General features: G+C 36.9%; 1 long non-coding RNA gene across 2 annotated transcripts in view; it reads left to right on the forward strand.

Annotated features, from left to right (window-relative positions):
- Nucleotides 1-21,427, forward strand: part of LOC132013175 (uncharacterized) — a 1,013,735-nt gene that overhangs the window by 114,820 nt on the left and 877,488 nt on the right. The window lies entirely within an intron of this gene.

Below are 21,427 nucleotides of genomic sequence, written 5' to 3' on the forward strand. Positions count from 1 at the left end.
AATAAATATTAAATGTTCAGGAGTGAGCAAGTAGGTCACTCTGGTTAGAGTAGCAGAGGAATAAAGGTAGAAAGATAGTTTGAACCAAAATTATAGAAGACTTTAAATGTTGGTGATGCTTCCTAAACTCTGAGACACAACACTGACTTCTGGGTAAAGTTAGTTCTCTAAGTTAGCTTTTAAGGAGGAAATGTCCTACGTGAGAGCAGTTCCAAAAGAGGAGTAACAGAGTCATATTCTGTCATAGCATTGCCAGGCCTAGGATCTGCCAACATGGGAGGGGTTTCTTGCCAAGGGAAATCCATTTGCGAATCAAAGTCTAGCCCAGAGTAAAGGAGGCATCATTTAGGCTACTTAAATTGGTCTAGTCTGGGCAAAGTCATCCTTAAAATTTAAAAGAGAGCCAGCTCAGTTCATCATATGAGGGTTTGAGGCCAAACCCTGACTAGAAATAATGTAAGGATATAGGATTTGGGAGTCCTTGATTTTACCTGTGACCACATTTTACTTAAGAGGCATAGATTTAACAGTGACAAGGGGCCTGAGGATATGGGCATCAAATACCTTCCAAACAAATGGTGGCTGAATCTAGAAGAGTGGATTCAAAACCATTTAGTATCCCAGAACCAATTGGAAGGGTTCTAAAGAGCATACACTCCAGGGCTATTCCCCAGACCTGATTCAGAATTTCTGGGCATAGACCTCTGAAATCTTCTTCCACTTTTTAAAAAGCTCCCTAGGGTATTATTGTTCAACCACTTTGATGCAACATTTGGGAACCACTGATCCCCAAGACAGTGTCTAAACAGCATCACACAGTCAACACTTCTGTCTTTTTTAAATAACACAAGAGTTTTGCTATATGTGTGCTTAGTGACATGATAGTCTAAGGAAATAAGAGTTTATTTGATAGCCACAGTAACAGCCCCTGGAAGTATATTTTTTTATTTTATTTTTTTAAGTTTCATTCATTTGAGAGAGAGAGAGAGAGCGCGGGGTGCAGAGGGGCAGAAGGGGAGGGAGAGAGAGGTTTTTTTTTTTTTTTTTTTTTAAGATTCTGTTTACTTGACAGAGAGATCACATTAGGCAGAGAGAGAGGAGGAAGCAGGCCCGTTGTGGGGCTCTATCCCAGGACCCTGGGACCATGACCCGAGCCGAAGGCAGAGGCTTAACCCACTGAGCCACCCAGGCGCCCCAAGGGAGAGACACTTTTAAGCAGACTCCATGATGAGCATGGAGCCCAACAGGGAACCCTTGGAAGTTTTAATTAGGGATGATATGAAATAGAGAGTGAGGTTTAAAATGATTATTGATAGGGTGAAGTTGTATTTGTGGATTGGTGAGAACAAATGATTATGTATAAATTCAAGTCAGAATTGGAATTAATTTGGACATCATTTTAATTTTTTTAAAAAATTTAAAAAAAGATTTTATTTATTTATTTGACAGATCACAAGTAGGCAGAGAGGCAGGCAGAGAGAGAGGAAGAAGCAGGTCCCAACTGAGCAGAGAGCCCGACGCGGGGCTCGATCCCAGGACCCTGAGATCATGACCTGAGCTGAAGGCAGAGGCTTTAACCCACTGAGCCACCCAGGCACCCCTGGACATCATTTTAATTTAAGCTGTTATCCATACAGTCTTTCTTCCACAGATTTCCTAACTGATAGCTATTAGAGAAAATCTGAATACTTTTAGGAAACCTCATTGCTGCTGTGGAAGACTTTGACACTTCTGGTTATAGTGATAGAATTATCTTCCTTATACGAAGCCAAAACATGCCCCTGTATTTTCTCCTCAGTGATTGTAATTTATACATCCTTAAGATAATGCTGAAGGAAATTAATGTCTTCTGTTTTAATTCACTTATTACAGTTTTCCTCAGTCTTTTCTTATTCAAACTAAAATGCCTTGTTTTTCCAGATTAACCTCAAAGAGCATGGTTTTCAAATTTCTTATCACCTGATACATGACCTTTTGAACATACATTAGATCAGTATTTCCCAAAGCATGCCCTTTGTGATACTAGTTCTGAGAGGTACATTTTTAAAAAAGGGATCCCATGGTCACATTCATCTGTGAAAGACTAAAAACCATACCTTCTTTAGAGTTTCCCTGTACATGCTAGCATCAGCATTTTCCAAGGGAGCCTGGAAAACTGTCTTTATTATTTTTTATTTTATTCTTTTTTAAAGATTGTATTTATTTATTTATTTGACAGAGATCACAAGTAGGCAGAGAGGCAGGCAGAGAGAGAGGAAGGGAAGCAGGCTCCCTGCTGAGTAGAGAGCCCCACATGGGGCTCGATCCCAGGACTCTGACCTCATGACCCTAGCCAAAGGCAGAGGCCTTAACCCACTGAGCCACCTGGGTGCCCCTGGAAACCTATCTTTAAAACAGCACATGTTTAATCTGGTAATTTTCAATTTATTTGATCACAGTAGCCTTATTTTCTGCCACGTATTAATATTCCATTGAACACATTTCGGGAAGTACTGTTGTTCTGCTGCCCACATCTCTCTTTAAATGTCAGGTACAGGGAAAAAAATTCAGCATTCCAAATGTCACCTGATCTGTGCTGTGTTCAGACTTCCTTTCTCTTTCAAAGATATGAACACTGTGTTGTTCTTCTTTTGAAATGTTCTTCTTAATATAGTCCATGACCACATCAGCATTTTTGTATTTGCATTATCCTACTGACTCATTGAAATTATGGTCAACTAATATCATTAAGACTTTTCACATTAAATGCTGTCAAATTAGGGCATTCTCAGCCTCCGTATTGCTTAATAAAAATAAACAAATCGGGCGCCTGGGTTGCTCAGTGGTTAAAGCCTCTGCCTTCGGCTCAGGTCATGATCCCAGGGTACTGGGATGGAGCCTCACGTCGGGCTCTCTGCTCTGCAGGGAGCCTGCCTCCTCCTCCCCTCTCTGCCTGCCTCTCTGCCTACTTGTGATCTGTCTGTCAAATAAATAAAAATCTTTAAAAAAAATAAAAATAAATAAATAAATCTATGAGAAAGTATACACATTCTTATTAAAGTTTTATTCATTTTTCCCTAGAATTTCATTTTTGGGAAGTGATTTTAAATCTTGATTTGGTGAGCTGCTTCGTTTAGCTCTATTTTTTTCTGAAAAGTTATTAAGTGTGTTTCTTCTTTGCTTTAATCTCAGTCTAGGCCCAAAGTTGACGTCCCGTGGTTTATGTTTGGATGTTTGTTTCTCTTAGACATGGGTTTGGTTTTCAGCACCCTTTGAGTTGCTCAAGTAATTAGTTGCATGTCTGCTTAACCACATCTACTTCGTCCTCATTTTTCTACTTGGTTCACAGCCTTAGTACACAAGATGGCCTCAGTCTGGCTGCAGTTGGTGCATTATTTCATATCACTCTTAATTCTGGTCTCTGAGGGGAGTGGCTTTTTCTATACTGTATTTCATGTAAACCCAGTCCTTTGGCCTTCATCCCTTTTTGGTATCCCTCAACAGAGATTCCTGGGATTATGTGTGGGCCAATAAAAGGAACTAACATTTTGTCTTGCTTTCTTACTCCTTAATGTTAAATACTATAATGATGTAAGACGATGATGTGGAGGGAATTTTTCATCTCTTCTTTTTCTGTTCAAGTAATGACATTTGTGGATTTAAAAAAGACAACAGGCACAGTGTTTGTTGAAATTCTAAGTGTGAGTATCTGGTAATAAGTGCTTCGAATCCATCTTGTGTGAGATATGTGTGTGAAACCACTTTGCAAATGAAAGTCACTGTATAATTGAAGACATGACTATTTCTAATTTTAAGTAATTATAGAAGTGATCATTCAAATTTCTCTCTCTCTCTGTCATCAGTAGAGCTAGGAATAGGAAGGGTAGGGGCTAAAGTTTACTTGTGATGAAACCTTTCTCTCTGAAGACATGGTACAAAACAAGAAGCATTATTGGAATTCTGACCCCAAGTTTCATGTGTGCCTCAGAGTGGATAATGAGCTAAGGTGTTAGTTCTCTTTGTACTTATGGGAGCTCTTCAATCTCTGGGCCTTTGTACTTATGGGAACTCTTCAATCTCTGGGTCTGCACTTAGTTCTGTGAAGGTGACCCAAAACTATTTTACTTAGGGAAAAATTGTCTTGTAACATAACTGCTGGCCATTCACTATACTTTGAAAATATGCCTATGACCTATTCTTAAAAGGTATAACATCCACCGTACTGTCAAATGCAGAAGTTATCTTTCCACTTTCAGTCATCTTATATTATTGATGCATGAATATGATGAGAAGAAAATGCTGATGAAAAATGTTGTTTAAGTTAAAGAAAAATCTCTTTAAACTTCTCTACACAGAAGTAAATTATAGGCTTTCAGGCTGAAACAGAACCTGTTTATTAGCTTAAACTGTAATCCATATGGAAGATGAAAAGACCCTTGAGGACTTCAAGTGAAAGTTGTCTTTCCATAAGATGATTTCTTAGAATCTTTTCATTAACTCTGTCCCCTAACATTACTAAGGATTTTTCTTTCAGAAGGAGTAGAATCTTTAAAAAGCTGAATGTTACTCTGAGAATCTATGTATATCTGCTGTTTTTAAATGATTGTTCCTTGAATACAGAGCAGGATATAAATCTCCATTATTGGAATAAATGAATGCCATGTAATTAAATATGGCAATTTTTAGAGATGGAATTCTAGTAATGTTTTCAACAATGCTTTATGAGATAATTCACTGAGATGGGTAATTCGAAGCTAGAATGAGAAGGAACAGAGGAGTTGAAAGCCTGAGGGGTAATTGATGTATTTGACGCCCGGGCCTATCCAGGCAAGCTGTGACTCAGCTGGAAGTGGCACTGGACCCAGTGCTTTCCTCCTTATGCTCCAGACATATTCATGCTGAAGAATGCATCCATCCCTCTTTGCCTTCATGCAACTGGAATCTAGCCTTGCAGAGCAAAGTATACAGATTAAGAATAATTTATCAGATTATGATTTAGCAGTACTACAACTATAAAATGTAAGGTCAAGTTCATTGATTTTAATGAAAGCAGATACAGTAATCATAATTATTTCAAGTGATTTTATCTCAGAAGCGCATGTTTATGGTAGATTAGATGTTGCAACAAGCAGAGACATTGGCTTGATTTTGAAGATTCCATAAACGGCTCATCTGATAGTGATTCATAAAGAAGCAGTACCATACAATGAGAACGACTTTCCATTAAGTTGAAATGTTAAATGGATCAAGGTAAAATATAATCAAGGAAACTGTCTTGCTTATTATCAGCCAGGAGGATCAGAGAGTAATATCCAGGACAAATCTCAAATGGAATGACTCACCTTTTAAAGATTGAGAACAGATTGCATTACTGGTTTTCCCCAAATAAAACAATATAGAAAGCAAAATTTTCAAGAGGTGATTTGTTGTAAAAAGCAAGCATGACAGTGTCATCAAAAGGAGCAGCTAAGATCTCTTCTGTAACGTTATCCTAGTACCTTCCTTAAACTGGAGATAGTTCTCGAATCAGAAGTGGCGGGAATATTAAGATGGCTGTCCCATAAATGCTTACCGTTCAATGGAAAAAGAGAATTTACAAGATCCTAGAGACTAGTTTGTGAAGAGCAGCAATTTTAAAGCACATCTAGGAGAAAGAGCTTATCTTCTTTACTAATATTTGTCTGGACTTTCCTGTTCTTGACATAGGTCCAAATTAGTTAATTTTGTTTATAAGTACCTTTCACAAAGGAGAATTTTATTATATAAATAGTAACATAGAACAAGATTTGGGAGTAAAATGTGTGAATTTTTAGAGAGTAAGTTGTTTTCAATTGATTTTGTTACATGTATTTTAATAAAAATAAATGAATATGCTAATACACATATATTAACTTTCATCAATGTATACTTTTTTGATTCAGTGGTTATCTTTAGTAACTTCTGGTCTATCCAGCTCAGCATGTTGAAGACAGTGATTTAAAAAAAAATAATTTAATATTCTTTAGGATCTATAGCACAATCTCTAGAGAATATAATACTATGCCTGTAAGGCTGGGCATATAGGTGGTATCCAGTAGACACTTGGGAGACTGATTCATCAAAAATGGACTACTAGAATGCCTCCTTGGCATTGCTAGTGTTATATTAATTTGTGTTATTGTATAGAGGGCATAGTAAAATGACATTTTTTAAAATTCGTCAAAAATGGATGTTTTTTCAGTAATCCATGTTGGCTTTCTCCACGTTTGATTAGAATCACTTTGATATCCTCTATCCTTAGGAGAGAAGAAATATGAAAAAAATTTAGAAAACTATAACATTTAGAATAGTGCTAACCTGACTTTTTAGTTTTTGCTTTTGCTTGAGAATAGACTATGCAGATAGAGATCCATGCAAATTATTTCTTTCAATCATTCCTTCATTATTTATTCATTCTATTGGTTATTAGCTATTTACTGGGCATTTCTGGGTGCCAGCATGCAGTGAACGCGAGGTACTTCAAGTAATGGGAGAATGCAGGACTACTGCAGAAGAATGTGTGCTCTCCAGAACATGGCTGTGCTGTCTTCTGAGAACTAAGACCATAGAGAAGTCTAACCCTGGATTGCAGGAGCAAGAGGCAAAGAAATGGCATCAAGGCAGGGATCTCGTGGTTGTGAAGCTCACCAAGCTCACGAAGGGAAGCTCAGTCCCTTTTCACATTTTAGTCACCATGTTTTCCAGCTTCCAGGCCACCATCCACAGTTTATTTTTCCTGAAATACTCATTTTTCCTCTTCTCCCAAATGACTCCGTATCATACTTCAAGACTCAATTTAAGTTTTACATCTTCAGGGAGACTTCCCTTGACCTCCTAGCCTAGACTAAATTAGGTCTTCCTGATCTATGGGAATGCCATCATTTATTTGCTTTACCTTTCAATCTATAGTTACCCTATTTATAAATATTTGTTTGAAACTTACTTGTCTTTCTTTGCTTTCTTTTTTAAAAAGACTGTATTAACCATTATTATATATATATATTATATATTTCAGTTATTAATGCAACAAAGGTTTCTTTCTTTTTTTTTTAAGATTATTTTTTTATTTATTTGACAGATCACAAGTAGGCAGAGAGGCAGGCAGAGAGAGAGGAGGAAGCAGGATCCCCGCCCAGCAGAGAGCCCTATGTGGGGCTCGATCCCAGGACCCTGGGACCATGACCCAAGCCAAAGGCAGAGGCTCTAACCCACTGAGCCACCCAGGCGCCCAGGCATTTATCTCTTGCTCATGCTTTGTGTTTAGAGGAAATCAGCAGTGGGTTCAGCTTTTACATAATATTTCAAAGACTCAAGATGATTGAGGCAGGCTCCAGCATGCATTGCAGCAAACCTACTAGAATAAATTTTTTTTTTTTTTTTTTTTTTGGTTAGGGGAGTGAGATTAGTTTGTTTCTTTTGTTTGCTCATTTTTGGGGGGGTGGTGGGATGGGGTGGGTGGGTTACATGGTCCAGGGAGGAAAAAGAGAATAACTCTGGGTCCCCTCACTATTATCCATTGGCTAGATGTAGTCACATGGTCTTACCCAGCTTGAATGTAGGAACGTAGTTTTCCCTGTGTCCTGAAGGGAGAAGAACCTGATATTGGGGAGTGAAGGTAATTGTCTTTGAATTGAAGTCCTAAGAAGAAATAATGGTTGGAAGGAAATGATTTTCCAGATTTGGGCCAACATTGAGAAAGAGCTTTTAGTGACTTTCATTAGTTTTGGTCCCATTATATTACAATTTCTGAAAGAATTTGGCCCCGGGATCACTAATTCACTTTTAGTGGTTATTGAGTGATTGTGAGGAGTTGAAGAAGGTTAAGAGAAGTTGAGAGTGGAAAGAATAATTCCTTTTCTAACAATCTGTCAGAAATGCAGTGTGTAAATTATAAACCGGTGGAGTATTGCAGGGATTGTTGTTGGGGACTTGGGCCAAATGTGGCCCCCGGTCAGGGGCTTGTCTGCAGTTACTGCTCCATGTCATAAGCACAAAAAGAGAGGAAGCATTGAAAAACGTGTAGACGTTTTTTCACGGAATTTTACATCTAAGAAATCTAATACTTCTGAAACATTTCAAAATTAAAATCATTAAAAATACATTCACATTTTGTGTCTTGCTTTTTATATTATTTCATTTTTCTAGAAAATTATTGTTATTATATTTTACAAATGTTTCAGTCCATGACAGATTGGAAATTGAGAAACAAACAAACAAACAGACTGGTCCATTGCCACCGATCCGTTTGGGAATCACTGGTTTGAGCACTTACAAAAGGAAATGAGGAAAAGTGATCACTGGAAATTAGCATGTGCTGATATATTACGATAGCAACTAATATCAGAGCACATATATTTTTCTTTTAAACAACTAACTAATCTAGTAATGTGGGAGAAACAGTGTATTTTGTCTATATGGATTTTGGCACATGATAAATTTTCTCATGATATGCTTTTTTGGAAGTGGTGTTGAAACATGGACTAGGTACTGACTTTAAGTAGGTCATGGTTAAACAATCACAACAAAGAGCCCAGTTTATGAATCTGCCTGCCTCATCAGTTGTCCCTCACTCTCCCTAAAAACTCTGCTTCACCTTTGGGGGCTCTGTCCCAGCTCCCTCCTGCCTCCTGCATTTGTAATTTCTGATTTTTTTCACGTTGTACATTTGTACTACTTCTGAGATGTGGAAAATGGGAAAAATAAAATAATTTTTAACAATTTAAAGGAAAGGATGGGGTATTTGTAAAGGATTTGTAAAGCATATGTAATAAAGCCTACATATTTCGATTGACAGAATTAACGTCATTTGACTATCAAGATAATGAAAGTAATCTTAGATTGCATTATTAGGACATTTATTGACCTAGATATGAATTTATAAGTCCAAACCCAGTTTCTACCAAACTGGGTTTGAGTCAGGTTACTGTCTATGTGTCTTTAAAAATAGCAGTAAACTTGTAGCAGTCTCTGTGATTTTATTGCATACTACAGTATTATCATATAGGCCTAAAGTTTGTTTCTGAGCTATCTAGTGACCAGAACAAAGAGAGAAGCAAGAATCATGAATAAGATAAAAGTAGAGCTTTTTCCAGGAAAAATCAAACCTGTTCCTGAAAGCTAGACTTTCTGTGTTCTCACAGAAAGGCAATTGCGTGATATAATGGTCAATGTCCACTAACAAGTTTGTAAAATAAATACAATGTTGAGCTCATATGTCTTTTTCTTGTTGTAGCTCTTTGGTAGTCTAGCTTGATAAAAATATAATAAGGCACATCTAACATGGGTTCTCAATTTTTAGGTTGGTTAAAGATTTCCTGAAAGGATTCTGACTTAGCAGATCAAGCGTTGGGTTCAAGAACCTGTGTTATTGGAAAGTGCCTCAGGTGATTCCTGATGCCCGTGGTCCAAAGATTGTAATTGGAGAGACATTGATCTAGAGGAGCAGTTGGCAGTTTTCCATAAAGGTGGTTTATCACAGCTGAACCTTATATAAGAATGGCTCATATGTGTGTTTCTGCTACTTGCCAAGAATCTGGATTGCAGAAATTAAATCTTGCTAATTCGGGAGGCAGCCTGTAAAATTTGACCTTAAAAGCTTCCTGCTAAATGCACTTAACAAAAAAAAAATTAGTTCTGCTATCCAGTGTATTTCTCCTGGCTCTCTGCAACCAATAAATACTCTAAATGTAGGATTTTTACGAAAGTGAGATGGTCTACACAGAAAAATCCCCACGGAGAACACTAATATGAAGGATTGCCTGGGGAGTTATATAGAGAATGGAATGATTATTTAAAATATTTTCTTAGGGCGCCTGGATGGCCCAGTGGGTTAAGCTGCTGCCTTCGGCTCAGGTCATGATCTCAGGGTCCTGGGATCGAGTTCCGCATCGGGCTCTCTGCTCAGCAGGGAGACTGCTTCCCTCTCTCTCTCTCTGCCTGTCTCTCCGACTACTTGTGATTTCTCTCTGTCAAATAAATAAATAAAATCTTAAAAAAAAATTAAAAAAATTATCTTAAAGGTCAAATAGACAAATACCTACTACTTAGCCATTAAAAAATTAGTATACTAGTTTTAAGTTTTCTTTCAGATGATTTACAGTAGTTATCCTTTATTTATTCTGTAACATGGTTATATTGTGCAAAAAGTAAATGAGATGGTGTCTTTTTAAACTATACTTCAAAGTAATGTATTTGGTAATAGAAATATAAGTCATGTGTTTTGAAGGTTTTAGGTCTTTTAGCTGACCTAGCAGCACATAGCAGGGGGTAGGTACTAAATTTCCTAGAATTTGTGTTATTAATCCCCTGAGAGGGTGTTTGAACTAATCTCAAAAGAAAGTATCACTCACCTTCTTCAATTTTGGGCAGTATTAAGAATCATTGAATAAGATGAAAAGAATATGCTTTGTGCAAAAGAAAATCTTTTGAAAGAAATTCTGAAAAGTTATATAAAAAAGAATAGATTTTCTAGATAGCATAATTTCTTTCAATTTTATATATAAATGTGAAATCAAATAATCCTAAACCAAAGTTAATTTAAGGCTACTGGAAGTGGGACTATTAACTATACCTTTTCTAAAAGTTGCTCGACTTTATAAATCATATTAGGTGTAACACACTAGAATCAATCTCTTCAACATGGGAAAATTTTTTCCTTACATAAATGTGCTGCTTAAATTATGATGATTCTTAAAGCATTACACATTTTTGACATTGAATACAACATGAAAATCTTGTTTTATAGATAGAGATTTTTGTACATGAAATCAAAGAGTCAGAGACAGAGCAAATCATTCTACCTTACATTTCTGTTCCTTGTTAAATACACTTAAACACACCAACACCATCACTGAGGTGTCTGGATGGCTCAGTCGGGTTGAATATCTGACTCTTGACTTCTGCTCAGGTCATGATCTCAAGGTCCTGGGATCAAGTCCCAAGTTGGGATCTACGATCAGCAGAGAGTCTGCTTGGGGTTTTCTCTTCCTCTTCCCCGGCCCCACCCCCATCCTCAATTCTGCTCACACATGCACGCGCTCATGTGCTCTCTCACTCTGTAAATTAAATAAAATCTTAAAAAAAAAAAATTAGACAAATACCACCACCATCAGCCATGCCTTGAGGCAGAAATCTTACTTGTGATATTTTTTTCAAGTTTCATCTACTCTTTGATCAGAAAGTTTCCAAAGTAAAGTTTTTCTACTTTATATTAAGTCTACTCTCTTGCTATACATTTCTAATCGTTGAAAAGTTCTGAGGCCAAATTTTGCCTTCCTTTAACTTTCCTCCTTTGGGATGACACATGAATATGGATGTGTCCTTAAAGCCACATTTTCAACTGTTTGAAGACATCTCTCATTTTCCCCTAAGTCCTTTTCCCGGTAGCGCATTCCAATTATTTCAAATACTTCTTATATTACAGACTTTGCAGATGCACACTGTGTATTTTTTTCCCTCTCTTAGTGGGTCATGTGCTCATTGTGGATAAGGATAAGATCATTTTTAATCTTTCTATTTCCAGTCCCAGCATAACATCTGGAACAGATTAGGTAATAAAAACTTATATCCACAGTTCTACTAGAATAATCAGTGATCAGTCACCACTGAGCTTCCCCATTATTCCCTTTAAAAGTAGTGCCCCAAACTAAGCATGATATCCCTATGGTTATCTGGTCAGTACAGAATATAGTGATTATTACTTTTTCAGAAGTGGGATAATTCACATTTTAACAATATTAGACGTAGATTTCTTTCCAATATATCTCCCTGTGGCCTAATATCGAGATTTTATTTAATACAGTAAGATTGTTTTCAGTTGACTAGTTAGCCATCATCTCCCAATCTGTATGTATGCAATTGATTTAATCTAAATCTAAAACCTTAAATGTTTCTTGTTACTTAGTTTTTTGTAGAAAATTTTAGTTCTGTAGCCAAATTTATTTTTTCTGACAGTGCTATAAATCAGTATGTTAAACCTGCCTTTAATATATCCCCCAACATTAAAGGGCCACTTTCAATAGATCACTAAAGCCTTATTGTAAATTTTCATCCATCTATGAATCAACATATTGTAGTGATAATGTTCATTCCACCTACCTATGCTATTAATAACCAAATAGTTTTTTTGTTCCCCATGAGTATTTCAAGGGAGACTTTAATAAAAAGATATATTAAATAAGAGTATACTCTTTTAAAAAGTGATATTACAAATCATTTGTCTTACAATACTGTCAAAAAGGGAGATTGGGGTTTTATAACTAAGGGACTTCTCTTGTTGACTCTGGGCTAGTTTCTGGAAGTAGCTGCTTTCTAAGTATCCATACATTATTCTAGAATTCTTCTAGGGATCCGTGTCATTAGTATATTCATTGGATAGTTTTCCCTTTTCAAAAAATCACTGACAATATTGGTGCTTAGCTTTTGGAATTTTTTTTAACCACCTCGAATATTTACTTCAGTACACTTTCTATTCACAGGATTATCTTATTCACAGGTATTACTCATCCAGTAGATTTTTCTAAGACCATTGCCAGAGGGGAGGGGATGGGGTTGGGAACATGGGGGAGAGGCAGTGGGAACACAGGCTTCCAGTTCCAGAATGAATAAGTGATGGGAATGAAAGGCATGGGATGGAGGAAGACAGTCGATGATACCCTTATATAAGCTAGATCCCATCCTCATTAAACTCCAACCCCTTGCCCCCCTCCCCAAGATTCCAGTACAGAAGGATTTCTAAATCCTGTCAGTATTTTGGGTATAGTGAAACATGAATCATGACATTGTCACCAAGGAAAGCCTAGAATTTACCAGGTATTATTCAATTAGGAAAAAATAACCTTACCCAAGATACTATTATACTCGAAATACTTTATACCTTCTCTATTTTGTTATCTACACAGTTTTGAAATCCACCACTTTGATATGGCTGGGTACTCTGTAGGTCACATGCTTAATGATGTTGTTTTTTGACTCCTTCCCAGTCTCATCTGTTGATTCCCAGTTGTGTTTCTGCTCTTAGGTACATGGATTTCTCTTTCTCGTTCCTCTTCAGTGATATCTGTGTTATAGATCCATTGCTTTTTCCAGACATACATTCTCTCTCTCCCCAGTTTTCTTTTTTTTTTTTTAAGATTTTATTTATTTATTTGACAGACAGAGATCACAAGTAGGCAGAGAGGCAGACAGAGAGAGAGAGGAGGAGGAAGCAGACTCCCTGCTGAGCAGAGAGCCCGATACAGGACTTGATCACAGGACCCTGAGATCACGACCTGAGCCAAAGGCAGCGGCCCAACCCACTGAGCCACCCAAGTGCCCCCTCTCCCCAGTTTTCACTGGTATCCATGAGATCAATTTATTTCTGAGGGTCACATTTTAAATCTTAATTTGTAAGACACCTATATTCCTAACTGTTCTAGATGCAGACCATAATGAAACCTGTGAGAGACCTCAGTTTTATTACTGGATTTTTTCCCTGTGAATTATTTTCCTTCATTACTCTTTTTATGTCATATTTATTTTCACTTTTATACTGCCAGTTCAATCTTTGGATCTGGGCATTTTCTCCCCTCCCTTAGGTCTTAAAAACTTTCATCATTGCAAAAATTTTTAGACTTCCAGCCTTTCTCAGTAGTCTGTGATGTAGGAGTTATAAACCTCAGTCTAGAAAACCAAATCCTGATCATCATCATTTATGTAGTTAGATGTTTATTTTCAGTGTTGTTGTTGTTTTAAAGATTTTATTTATTTATTTGACTCAGAGAGAGATCACAAGTAGGCAGAGAGGCAGGAAGAGAGAGAGGAGGAAGCTCTGCTCTCTGCTCTCTGCTCAGCAGGGAGCCTGATGGGAGGCTCGATCCCAGGACCCTAAGACTTGATCCCAGGACCCTGAGACCATGACCCGAGCCGAAGGCAGAGGGTTAACCCACCAAGCCACCCAGGCACCCCTGTGGTTTGTTTGTTTGTTTGTTTTAATTTTACACCTATAGTCATACTTTTACTGGTAGAAAATATAAAATTCCTAAATATGCCTGCATATCTATAGTTCTTCTCAGTTTCTGTATAATCAATTATCGCTGCACTTAGCAGCTTAAAACAAGTATTTAATATCTCACAGTTTGTGGGAGAGAATAAATTATCCTGTGATCATTTATAAATAAATAATTTGTAAATAATTATTCCAGTGAGATTCACAGGACTCAGGGAGTGACTTAGCTGGGTCGTTCTGCCTCTAGAAGTTGTGGTCAAGCTGTGGGCTGGGTTGCAGTTATGCCAAGGCTCTGCCAGAGCTGCATGGTCACTTTGAAACTGACTCATGTGCTTGTTGGGAAGCCGTGTTCCTTGCATTTGGAGACTTTAAGAAGATATATATGGAGAGAGAGAGAGAGAGAAGGAGATGAGATATGTATCTATATCTATCTATCTATAGCGAGAGAGAGAGAGAGAAAGGGAAAGAGACGGAGAGAGAGAAAGGGAAAAGAGAAGAGGAAAGAGAAAGGGAGAGCACAGGGAGAGAGTGCCCAACTTGGAAGCAGCAGTTTTCTATAACTAATCTCAGAAATGGTCTTACCATTATTTCTGCCATGTGCTGTGGGTCGCTCAGCTCATCCCTGGCATGAGGTGGGAGGGGGCTGCACAGGGTGTGAGAAGCAAGAGATGCAGATCATTGGGACCACTTTCCAGAGTAGTTAGTACAATGGCATTCAGTTTCCCATCCACACCTTCCCATGGAAGCATTCTAGGTTTCTTCTAAAGGAATCAGTAATTTCCACGGAAATTATTTAAATAGTGAGAGTTGACTGGAATACAAGCCTTTTGGGGTCCTCTAGTTAATTTTAGGTAAGTTATCACTAGATTAGCATATTCTGATTAGCTTTATCTTATGTCTCAGATGATGATTTAAGCTTCAGCACCATAATTTGAAATTATTTCATTTTACAGTTTTCAGAGAACCAGGAGATGAATGCACTTGTTAAATACAGAGAATAGCCACTTGGAAGATGCTCTCTTATATATGTGGTCCTTACCGCATTTAATTCTGGGTTCAGAAATTTAACTGTATGAAAATATGTAATAGCAGTTTCTGTTATGGTAGAATTAGATAGTACTGTGTGAAGATAAAGGAGATTTGGAGGCACAAAGGCCATGAATTTCATTTTAGTTTTTCAAATTGTACAAAGCGGGGTGCCCAGCAGGGGATTTGAGATAATAAGATATTATGCTTCCCCTCGAGGAGCTTATAGTAGTTAGTTTTAGGACAGACTTGGAATCTGGCCGTCATTTCATTTTCCTTTACCTTCCAGCTTTAGGATGGATATCCTGCCTGTCAGTTCGAGACAATGTGAAAGCTAGTGAGATGTTTCTTGTGTTATAATCTTTTCAAAAACATGTTAGATAAATGCCTTATTAAAATATAAAGGTCCTATCCTAGGTACCATAATGATCAGATGCCATTACACAAGATCTGTATTTTCCCCGTTTAATATAAGCATGAAAGTTTCTATGCTTTCTTTTTATTTATTTATTATTATTATTTTTTATAAACATATAATGTATTTTTATCCCCAGGGGTACAGGTCTGTGAATCGCCAGGTTTACACACTTCACAACACTCACCATAGCACATACCCTCCCCAATGTCCATAACCCCACCCCCCTCTCCTGATCCCCTACCCCACAGCAACTCTCAGTTGGTACAAATGTGGTGATCCGAAGGGGCATGTGCACCCGAATGTTTATACCAGCAATGTCTACAATAGCCAAACTATGGAAAGAACCTAGATTCTATCAACAGATGAATGGATAAAGAAGAGGTGGTATATATACACAATGGAATACTATGCAGCCATCAAAAGAAATGAAATCTTGCCATTTGCAATGACGTGGATGGAACTCGTGGGTATCATGCTTAATGAAATAAGTCAATCGGAGAAAGACAACTATCATATGATCTCCCTGATATGAGGAAATGAGATGCAACATGAGGGGTTAGGGGGGTAGGAGAAGAATAAATGAAATAAGATGGGATCGGGAGGGAGACAAACCATAAGTGACTCTTAATCTCTATGCTTTCTTTTAACACTCACAACTTTAATGAGGCTTTTCTTGCAAATATGAAACTCAGTTGTAAAATGGAAATAATTTGCTAATTGATGCAAAGTAGAGGAAAATCCTTTCCCCTAGTTACTCGGTAAATGAAATCATTCTAAGTTTCTTCTAGCGGAGTTAGTATTTCAGGCAAAAGTGATTTTTGGCTTGCAGAGCTTTACATACAACATTTTTAAATATTTCAAATAATTTGGAGTAAAATGTTCCTACCCTTTTGAGGACTAGAACAAGGAGATTAAAGAGCTTTTTTGGCAACTGTAATACTGTGAAAGAATAAAGAATTCAGGTTAGTATTTATACTATGTTGTAGACCCACTAAAATGTTTTCTTTCAAACCAAATCTTGGAATTGTATGGGGAGAAATCCTCACCCCAAAATGGATTCTTATCTGTAGTTTTAAAAATAAGATCTTTCTTTTGGGGGTCATTCATATGGTCTATGGTTAGATGCAAAAGACAAGCCACGCAGAAATATACACACCAGTCCAAAATGATACACATTTTGCAAGTTTGAAGTAGCATTAAAAGAAAAAAATTAAATTCAGCTCCAATAAAGCATATTAACTAAGAAAAAATATGATACATTGTTTTCCTCCCTCTGGGATGCCAAGTTGGAGAATATAGTATAGTCAGGCCATGGGATTTTTGCTGTGTTAAACTTAACCTGAGAACCTGAATTGCGGGATCCTTATTGTTTTGAAAGTAGGCCTGATTAATTCACAAATGTTTATTCCTTATAATACAGGAAAATAAGAGATAATCGGCTTGCAAAAATTCCTTCTCACAGTGCTGTATCTTTGAATTCTGAATTCTCAAGGAGTAACTTTTGAAAGTGTCTCCTGGCATTTTGTTATTTGCAAATTACGGCTGTATTACTTTAAGAAAATTCAATATCTGAAGATTACTATTTACCAAATACATGGAGGAGAGAAAATTGTTACTATTTGTACTATAAAAATATTCTGTTTTACAAAATGATGCACTGCATGATTCCTATAAATAGGGAGCTTCTCTAGTACATTTAAGAATGTGAATTGAATAACAGAAATGTGATATATGCAGAACTTTCTAGTCACACATTTACTGTGGAACAGAAACAGATTTTTTTGTTTTTCAATGTAAGACTGTTTCTGATGAATTTGTGTTCAGGATGAATTTAAGCCATTTAATAAAATCTCACTCCATCTTTGGGAATCTGTTGTTTTTCTTCCTCAGGAATCTTACTGTAGCTTTCCCCAATCAATGTGATCACATTTAGTATCCAGTTCATGTAGGGCTTACTGAGTCTTTCTGAGTCGTATTAGTCAGGATGCTAAATGAGAATATAGAACATCTATGATCTTCTAATGCATCAGTTGCCATGGAAGCTGCTCTTCTGGCCTGATTTGATCAATTTTTTTCAAGCAAGTAATTTGATAATTCTTTCCAAAGGGAAAATGTCATAATGTTCTTGTTATCAGATTGAAAGGACCAAATTGTTTCTTTTCATTCTTAATGGTCTCCTCCTAATAACCATGATATTTTTGGTCATTTTATTACATTCAGCAGATACTAAGTCTTGAGTTTATGTATTTTAAAGTATGTCATTAAAAGTCTTTTAATTATTAATTTCCCTTTGTTATGCTTATCAAAAATATTATCTAAAAATTCCTAATCTTTTTAGGATAAACACAGTGATGTTTTCCTTGAGAAGTGGTGGCTAATTGCATCACACTTAATGAGACAGGTAACAGTACTCACTGCTAACCACCACCACCATCAAAAACATCCACTAAATGCTACATTTGAACATTAGGGTTTATTGCAATCTAGAAGATTCTGGAAGATTCTTTACTCAGAATTTTTTGACCACCTTGTCCTGATAATCTGCTTTCTGAAATGAAATAGAACAGGAATAAAAATGTGTCTTGCTGTGAAATGTTATGTGAAAGGAGGGACTTTCCTGGTTTTCTTAAACCAGTCTCAGACTCACGGCAGTGCTTTACTTTTATGATAACAGACATCAGATCGAGTGTGCATTTGCATACTTAACTTTAATGCTGCATGAAAAATAGGGGCATCATGAAATTAATTAGGACACTTACTTTCAGCCAGGAGAAAGAAAACAGGTTATTATCTAGCATTTGCCAGCTGTCCTTTAGGTGGCAGTATGTAGCAAGGAGAACCTGGCTGTGATAGTTGCTGTGTGGGCTGATGACAAAAAGTTAAAAAAAAAAAAAAATCAGTTTCTTGTCAGAAATGTCTTCTTGCATCTCCTGCATTTGGTTTCTTTTTCTAATTCCAGTCTCTAAACATGCATGCCCTATATCACTGAAATCATTACCGTGCATTTTCTTTGGTTCAGAAACAGTATCTCCTCTTCAATAGGTACCTCCAAGTACCCACAATAGTATTACGAGCTCTGTGGGTGTTGAGGGATATTTTTTGACTGACTGGCTGTCAATACTATGTTGGAAGTAAACATCTCAACTGTTCTATCACTTCATGTTTTTCAAAGTTGGAGCACAGAAGTTATCTAAAGACTGTTGGCCAAGATATGAAGAACAAATATATAGACATGCTGTCTAAAAAATATTCAGAAGTCGGTATTTGTTTTTGAATTCTAGAGAAAACGCCCCGTGAGTTTCTCTCTCTGATGGATATGCTATTCCATCTGGTTTTGTCGGGGATTAGGCTTTACCAGTTCTGTCCAAATGCTTTGTCATAAATTCAAATATGAAGCCATGTTTATCCCTTTTCATTATAACCATATATCCATGCTGTACCCATTTCCTCCTTAGGTGAATATAATTTTTATAGCAAAAATACAAATGTAGTCTAAGTCCCTAAGAATTTTTTTTCTGATCTTTTTTTCTCTTATCCAGAACAGGAACTATTGGATGTTTGGAAATAATGCATGTCTCTAATTACCAATGTCTTATAAAAGAGACAGTAAAGAAATTAGAGCAGCCCAAACATTTCAGCTCCAAATCTTGATCAGAGATTTCATTACTTTTTTACGTAATTATATTCTGTCCATGTCTGATTCAATTAGAAGTCTTTCCAACAAAGCAGGTTACAGCATCTGGAGCTTTTGATCTTCTTTAAGCCTCTGATGTAATCGGGCAAATGATCACTTCAAAAAGAGAACACAAACCCTCAACACCTATTTCCAAATTTCAAATGATACTTTTAACCCCCTGTGCTTCCTGCAGCTGTCACCCTAAGTCAACAGCTGGGTTCAGTGGCAAGCTGAAAGCTTAACTGTCGCAAAACATTTGAGCCATCTTCTGATGCTGTGTTTGTCAACAGTGGCTTATTTCTTTTTGCCTACTTTTCAAAAGGGCACTGAGATTCAGCTCATTAATTCAGTTTATTAAACAACAACAACACCAACACCAAAACTGTTGCGAAGGAACTATTGAAGATAACCTTTCCCAGCTATTTGACATCGATAGCCCTGCTAAGTTGCAAGGGGTTTTCTCTGTCTCCCTGGTCTTTTCAGTGTTTGCAGATTCATAGAAACAAGCTTATTCCTTGACCCTAATTTGCTGCTTTCTGTCTTCAAGCTGCAATGCCCTTCTATTAAGTCTGTCTCTTGTGTTTATCAGATGTCACTTGTTTTTATGCTCTTTATGCTTTATGTACTTTGTGCTTTTGTCCTTTTCAAACTACTGCAGATGATTGTGGGTTTCAGATCCCTGACACAACTGTCCTAGTCCTTTGTAAACTTCCTCTTGAGGGTAGAACACAGATCAGCTGCTGTTTAATAAAGCAGGCATCTCATTGCATTCCTTTCACATCCATCAAAATGTCTTTTCCTAGAACTGGCATTCTTCCACTATTATTTGGTTAACTTGCCACATACAAGTGATTTTTCATTTCTTGATTGGGGAGAGAAACTCTCAGGGGTAATGCTTTTTTTGTTGAATTGTAGGAACCTAGCTTTCCTCCTGGATACAAAGAGCTTGCTTCTCTGCCATTTTGATACCTATCCAGCCTCTGCCACCTTGAAGCTACTGGCTTTTGTGAAAGTTAGAGATGTTTGGAGGAAAATGTCACATATTTAAGCTGGAGTTAAAAAACAAGCAAAAAATAAAATTGCATAGTCTAAATAGATGGACTGCTGTAATTAATTACACCAATGACAATTCTGAATGTTTATGTGTTATGTATTTTTCCTTATGTGTAAGAGTCTCAGATTATACATTCCCATTTATATCCCTACTACTGTTAAGAAAAAGCAAGAGTTATTTTTCTCATTTTGTGGATGGGCAAAATGAAGCAAGGGTAAGTGAGCAGAAATACAGTGACAGAGGAGGGAATAAATGTCTCCTGATTCCAAGGCTGCTGCATCTAGCACTTTGAAGCTGCTGGCTTCATTGAAAGTTAGTGATATTTGGAGGAAAATGTCACCATTAAAGCATACTCTAGCTTCTACTGGACCAAAGGGATTCTGTATCTACCGTCAGAATGCAATGCAGTAATGTGTTTTTGAAAAGTCGTAAGGATCTGTAACTGCTAAAAGAAAGGGGCAATTTTCTTTGATTACTCCAAGAGTCTGTTAACTGATTAGAAAGGGTTCTTAATATTATAGGAAGCCTGAGACTTCCTGTGAACTCCAACTGTACAATCCATTTGGGGGGTTTTATTAAAATCCTGTTAAATGCCTGAAATAAGAATATTTAGCATTTTCACACAAGATGTACTGAAAGGACTTTTTCTGAGGAGGTCAGCATTATGTTAAAAAAAATACTTAACATTTTTTCCCCTAATTACAATACATGTTCATAGAGTAAAAGTTTAGAATATGCAAAGGTACAAAACCAAATTTTCTATAACTCTATCACTTTTGTTTAATTGTTTTTCAGATTTTTAAGTAAACAAGCATAAAAATTTTACAAAAATGGGTTTATGGGTCTCTCAAGAGAAACCCAACAAATAGCACTCTTTTTCCACATTGAAAAGGTTGGGGGGAAAAATGCCCAAAGTACTATCAAGACCAAAAAATATTTAATACTAACAGAGGTTAGGCAGAGAAGGTAGCTTTATATCTATCAGCCAAATAGGCTTGCCAGTAGGAAATTCCAGGATTATGCAGATTTCCCCATCTGACCCCATGTTGTTCTGAACTGGGACTTACCCATCAAGAATCCTCCTCTGGTAAAACGCAGCATGGAAGAAAAGAAAATTTGTCTTCTTGGTAAGAAATCTCCTTCTCAAGAGGAAGAGAGTGGAGCTAAACAGAGCATGTCCAGTCAGTCTTTCCACATTTAACAACTAGTTAAGTCATAGGGCCAAGAGAATATGCATTACACAAATTAGTTTCCCTTACCTGGAAATACAAT

Source organism: Mustela nigripes, chromosome 3 (assembly GCF_022355385.1).
Source record: "Mustela nigripes isolate SB6536 chromosome 3, MUSNIG.SB6536, whole genome shotgun sequence".
Classification (NCBI taxonomy): domain Eukaryota; kingdom Metazoa; phylum Chordata; class Mammalia; order Carnivora; family Mustelidae; genus Mustela; species Mustela nigripes.